The sequence below is a fragment of the Poecilia formosa genome, unplaced genomic scaffold (assembly GCF_000485575.1).
Source record: "Poecilia formosa unplaced genomic scaffold, Poecilia_formosa-5.1.2 Scaffold84, whole genome shotgun sequence".
NCBI classification, from domain to species: domain Eukaryota; kingdom Metazoa; phylum Chordata; class Actinopteri; order Cyprinodontiformes; family Poeciliidae; genus Poecilia; species Poecilia formosa.
The window spans coordinates 954,037-960,424 of NW_006800023.1; the positions used below are offsets into that span (position 1 = coordinate 954,037).

At 37.8% G+C, this 6,388-nt stretch overlaps 1 protein-coding gene across 2 annotated transcripts in view; it reads right to left on the reverse strand.

The window, feature by feature from the left end:
- pou1f1 (POU class 1 homeobox 1) overlaps positions 1-6,083 on the reverse strand; it is a 17,761-nt gene extending 11,678 nt beyond the window's left edge. Inside the window, exons 1-2 of one of the 2 annotated variants that reach the window (XM_016673868.1) lie at positions 5,983-6,078; positions 5,724-5,799 (exon numbers count right to left, since the gene is read on the reverse strand). The gene's annotated coding sequence lies outside the window, so the exon portion shown is untranslated. Of the gene's footprint in view, positions 1-5,723; positions 5,800-5,982 lie in introns of both variants that reach the window. The other variant, XM_007557133.2, reaches the window with a different exon arrangement.
- Between the last annotated feature and the right edge of the window lie 305 nt (positions 6,084-6,388).

Below are 6,388 nucleotides of genomic sequence, written 5' to 3' on the forward strand. Positions count from 1 at the left end.
AATGTAATTTATTTATTATGTGCACAGACGGAAGGAAAGTGCAGCATTTTCTCTACTGCTTTGCGAAACGACTCAATTCTGTCAGATCAGATGAAAAGCAACATCCTGTGTTCATCTCCATCAATTTCTAATGAACTTTGACCCGCTTCCTTGTCATGACGTTGCCACCGCCATTTTTATGAAGTGCTTTTTAGGAAAGTGCTTTGCCATACACATAGCACTTCTGCATAAAATTGTTTGAACGCCTACTTTCACATTCAGCGTCATCACAACAGATGTTTTGCATGTTAATTGCTACTGGGAAGTAACAACAATTTTCTCCATAATTTTCTTAAACTTCTGAGAACCTCACAGAACAGCTGGATTTATTATGAAATTATATTACAGAAAGGCAGACCTTCTTTTACTAATTATGTCATTTCTGAAGACAATTCATAACAATCAAGTTAATTTAGGGGTATCAGAATAAAGGGGTTGGGACCAAAGCACACCTCTAGTTTCAGATTTTTACTTTATATAATTTTTTAATACAATGACTTACCTTAGCACCACTTCACAGATATGCTATATTACATTGTACACAAAAGTTTGTCCCCTAAATGTGACAAAATGTTGAAAGTTTTGCTGTAGCATCTTGACGTTTTGACTTGCTTAAAGCAGTGGGATTAACGTCTCTATCCATTAGGTGTACTTTAACTCTTCCAACCCCGTTCCGTTAAATTTCATCAATGGGAACATCAAAGTAGGTGCTTAGCACTCAGGTATATTGTAGAGTTTATGATTGAATTCATAAAGCAATTACAAAATGAGAGTTAACATAAATGACGAAGGTCAAGTTTGGACTTTCAAAACCAGCTTGTAGGACTGATTGAACCTAATAACCCCATTTGATTGCACAAAATACTAAGAAATCTTCTGTCCACTCTGCAAAGCTGCAGTTCTGCTCTGCTCTCATGTTAGCACATATGAAGCCATGTTTTCTAAATCTTCTAAATATTTTAGAAGATATTTTCAAGAAGCGAAATATGTGCTGCAAAACTGTGGAAGCAAGCATTACACCTGGGTAAAAGACTCATTCGTGGCTTCCATCTGGGGATAATGATCTCAAACACATGTCAAAATTCCTAATGATTTATCTCTATGAGTGCAGGCAAGGTGTCTTTCATATCCCTTTCCGTTTGTGAGATTAATACAGAGTAAGATCTGTGGATAAGCCTTGAAAAAGCACCTGATCCAAATGCAGAAGGATTTGAAAGTTAAAGTCAAGGATAACCTGTTCTTGAAATACGGGTGGCAATTCCTTTATTATTATTAAAGACGTGTTACGAAGAAACTACAATCCAAGTATTCAAATGTCTTGATTGCTACTTTTGAAACGGTGGAAGCTAAAGTTAATCGCCAGTTTAGCTTGAAACACGTTTGTTCAACTTTTGAACAACTTTGACGAACACGTTCCTTGAACCACACATCTTGACATGTCTTGCTGGAGGCTTTGGGACATTAATTGCCTCTGCTTTTGTTTCAGGTTGATGCAGACTGACCTGGAGTTCTGACCTCAAAGAGTCCAAACCAAAACAGAGCTACTGTTCAAGAAGATAGGTCACAATTACCATTGTTTCAGAGCGGTGTCCGAGTTGTGCTCTGGATGCAGAGAGCTCCGGGTAAAGACAATGGGTCTCATCAGAGTGAATAGAGGTTAATCTGAAGAGTGTGACCACCATGCGCACTCTGTTGTGTCTGTATTTGTGTTTATCCTTAGCTCTGCTTCATTATTGTGGGTGTAGGTGGGCACCAGGTGGAAAATAGCTAGTGGGTGGCAGGCACGATTCAGCTTGCTTAGGCGCATGCAAATTTAGAGAGAATGCACTAACAATGTTCTTCCTTGGAGTAGGAACTGACACAAATGATCTTGAATGAGTTTACTCATCCTTTTAATCCCCCCAAAATAAGCAAATTTAGTGATGGGAGAAACTCTTAACTTGTGTTGTTTCAAATGGCCATTTATAAGACATAAATGGAACCCAAAAATATATGGAAATAGTCATTTTTGCCACTGATTTTTTTTTTTTTAATTAAACTCCAATATTTTCAGAATTTAACTAAACAAAACAAACAAAAAACTAAGCACTATCATCTTTGAATAAATCAAAGCTGAATCTAAAGTGTTACAAAAACAACTGACTGTAATGGTGATACAAAAAATATCTCACCAATACCAGAATCATCCTTAAAATAATTTTTCTGTGTCTTCTTTGTCTAAGCCAAGAACTCCCACTCAGGCTGTAGACCAAGGTCCCAGCTGGTGAATGCATGACTACTTGTACACTGTGAGAGAAAACCATCATTGTTTTAAACAAATTTTATGCAGAAGTTATATTCTAATTCTTATATGAGTTTTCACAGAAGAAAATGACCACTTTGTCTGTAATAAGAACATTTTGGATGGCAGACAAATATGAGCACCAAGAGATTGGTGACGGAAATCTCACAATTTTCTGCTTCATCAGTCCTGACAGCTCACCTATCAGTCAGAAGCTCCAAACTGTGACTTTTTTTTTTCTTTTTTGATCCATAAATGAACTATATTGAGCTCCTGCCAGGTGGTGCGGACAACAGCACTCTTCATTGTAGAAGCTGTTACAGAATGAAGATTCATACTTTGCTCTTTTTAGCATCAATGAGATGTTTAAAATGAAGTCAGGAGAAACACCTTATTTTAAAGGGAACATTGATTTCTCCTGAACAATCTGAAACTCGAGGGTAAGAGAGATCCGGTTTTCAGCAAATAACCGGAAGGCTGTGACAAAAGTTCTCTGTGTCAACAATTTGGAACTTTGTTATGTAGCACGCTTAATTCAGAAAGGTTAGCTGGGTTTTGTAAATCTAATTAAGATAAGAGTAGGATTCCATTTGTGCAATGCAAGGCACTCTAACTCAAGGAAAACTCAGGATAAGCCAAAAGTTGGTATTAGCAGGTTAAATGTGTTTGGAAATTGGAAATTAGGTAAAGTTGAAAGTGAACTGTTTAGTAAACTGGTTGTGTGAACATGACTGACTTGTCATCTCACTTTGTGGATAAATAGTAATTTTATATTCAGTAAGATTTATAAAGGGCTTGCTTTATATCAGCTCAAACGTATTAAACTGATCGTTTCATTTTAGTAGTAGATATGTCCAAGTTGGATTATGGAATATAATTGTTTTAAAGGGCATGATCAAAATATTTTAGAAAAAAAAATGTTCAAAGATTGCATACACGTAATGTTTTTTTTTTGTTTTTTTATCTTAAAAGATAAAAAATCCTTGCAAAATGCTGTGAACGCTGTAAAAGTCTCAAATGTGTGCACACTGCTAGGAAGTATTTTCCTTCAGCCCTTTCAGACAATATTCTGAGTATTCTGAGGTATGGTGAAAACCCAGGTAGTCAAAGAATAAGATTGCAAAAAAGGCAAAGCTTTCCCATGAGTACACAAGAATACACTTCTGCACAAACCAACACACACACACACACACACACACACACATGTGCATATACAGACCCTAAACCCAATTAGTGACGAGACAAAGAGTCAAAGGGGTTCTCTTAAAGCACCTGTCCTATATCACCCCCTTCTTCACTTACACACACAAACGCGCACACGCACACACACACACGCGCACTTTTGAGCATGCACTCACACACAAATATAATTTTTCAGCATTCACAAATTAACAACTTCTCTCTTATTTTACACAAATAAAAAATATGATCCATCCTGCATCAACTGAGGTGCACACAAATTTATTCTGCACCACCCAAACATTCAAAGTCACAAACAAGAAAGCACATATCCTTTCACTGCTCCCACTACTGCAGTGGGAACAGTGCTGGGTGACACATTCTCACAGGTATCACATCCATGCTTACAGTGTGCCAGGTGTGTTTGCCCGCGTCTATGTGAGCGACAATAACAGAGCTCCCTGCAAAATGTGATGGCACAGCCCAGCGGGGTTCATTCTGGTGTGCATGTGCGGGACACTGTGCTTGTGTGTGCCTTCTGCCTGCCGGGAGAAAACAACCTTAAACTCCTCCTGTTATCATAAACATATCACGGGGATGGTTTTAATTCACCTTTGTATGGCGCCAGCCTGAGAACAATGTCAGAAAAAGACCAGATGAATATGTTTATGGCCAGCCTCAGAACATGTTCAGCAGGCAATGCATGTATGGCAAAGAGGAAATTCACTGAATAAGAAATGCTTCTAACAATATACCTGAAAATAGGCATGTTGTGGTGTATTATTTCTAAGATCAGCGATGCAATATAGAATATAAAATCAAATAGCTGTTCATTTAACAACAAAAAATGTAAGAAAAATAATCATTATGGGAATCATTGTGAAAATTGTAGTATTCATGGTTATTAGCATCTTAGAAAGAAAAAAAAAATCACTGTTAATCATCTGAACAGAGTTCATTCTTCAATGTTTGCTGTTTCCCCATTTATAGCTTACGGCAAGCCCAAAGGTCCAAATATGGTTTGGTCAATATTGCAGACTGACAGGAATTTGAGCCAGGATTGTCAATATCACATAGTTTATATAGCACTCATTGTTTCTCTGTCTGTAACAGTCTGGCTCTTCAAAAACTTTAAGCAATAATGAAGCAGCTTTTTGGGTGCTGATTGACAGAAAATTAGAGAGAGTGAAGCATCAGGTACATGTAGTAAAATAAAGGTCATTTCGGCATTGTGTGCATCACACATGACAACTGAGGCTGTTTGGCTTTTATGCATCAATATTTACGTGAATGCGACAAATTGTAGATTTTATGAATCATTGTGTTTATTGTAATTCAGTTTCTTTCTTATGTGCTTTGCTTTGTAAAGGATATGTGTTTTATTTTTATTTTTTTAAACACAAATATATTATCTTGGTGGTTTTTAGATAGAAGGTTGCCACAACCTAGAGTCAAACATTTTCTGTTACATCTCCACATTTCTAAAGAGAAAAAGAAAACAAACTTATTTACTGACACTTTTATAGTGTGAGATCGAGGGCATTTTCTTTATCATCATACAACATGAACTTTATTGATTGACTCTGCAACACTTTCTACGCTTTCCATTTTACCCAAGCAACCGGTGACTGCAGAGAGGCAAAGATGAAACTGAGATGCCTGTTTTTCCACTTTCTGCATCCGTTCATTATGCAGAAGGGAACACAGAGGTAAGTTTGTTGGATGCTAGAATACATCATGGCAGAGGTCAGCTCTCCTGATGAATATCAAGCAAACCTTCTGCAGCGCTCCTGCTGCCATCTGCCCGGAGCTGAGCCTGACTCACAAACGCTGCCTTGAACGTATCACAGAGGGCTAATTTCATCAACATATTCAAAAAAACCCCATTCGAACCACAAAGGTTAACCGTGCAAAGCGGGAAACTGGAGCGGGTTCTGGATGTGCTCTCCTTGGCTCCCGCAGATTACTATCACTCTTCATTAGGCAAATGTCAACTTCAGATATTTGCGAACTAAATGACAGTTTACCAGTTGTTATTTACAGATTCTGGCTCAACATTGAGGGACAGCATTGATTTGCTTCCAAGAACTTTCCACTATATTTTGATATTTTAGCAACTAAAACATTTGTTGTAGCCAGAATCCAATCTGATTTAGACCTGTCTTTAAAAAAAAGGTGGTGCAAAAGAGGACTTTTACACTTCTACAGATATTGGCAAACTAACCTGCAATCCTTAGATGAGAAAAACTGGAAAGCATTTTCAGTTGGAAAGAACTTTGTCTCATCTGTCTTTGTCTGATCTGCTGACAAGGTTAGAAACACTGCAATCAATTGGACAAAGCATTTACATTTACTTGCAAACAACTAGACTGGTGCAAGTATCTCTCTGCAAAACTGTATTGAAAAGCCTGAGCAATGAAGGCAGTCAAAAGCAACAAGCCACAAAAACAATGTCAAAAATGATAATAATGTTATAGACCTACTGTGAAACTCCATCTGAGGTCTCTGGTCATTGCATTTCCCTTGAACCTAACATCCAACCAGAGTCTCTGCCGCGAGCTCACTCAGTATTGCTTCTGAAAAACACACTAACGCTATTAGACTTGCTAAATATATTTATTACACAGCGTATTGCATGTTTAAAGAGACTTTTATTTTACAATCCATATACAGTTGTGGCGCTCGCAGAGTTTCGCCTACGGCCCTTTACATAGTCAACTCTACAGATGCTGTTCACTGCTCTTTGTGGCTCTGCTTTTTTTCTCTCCTATCTCTCTCTCTCTCTCTCTCTCTCTCTCTCTCTCTCTCTCTTTCTTTCTCCTCCTCTGCTTTCTTTGGTGGTGACAGTATGAAGGACAAATCAGCTTGAATAAGAAAATGCTGCAGAGA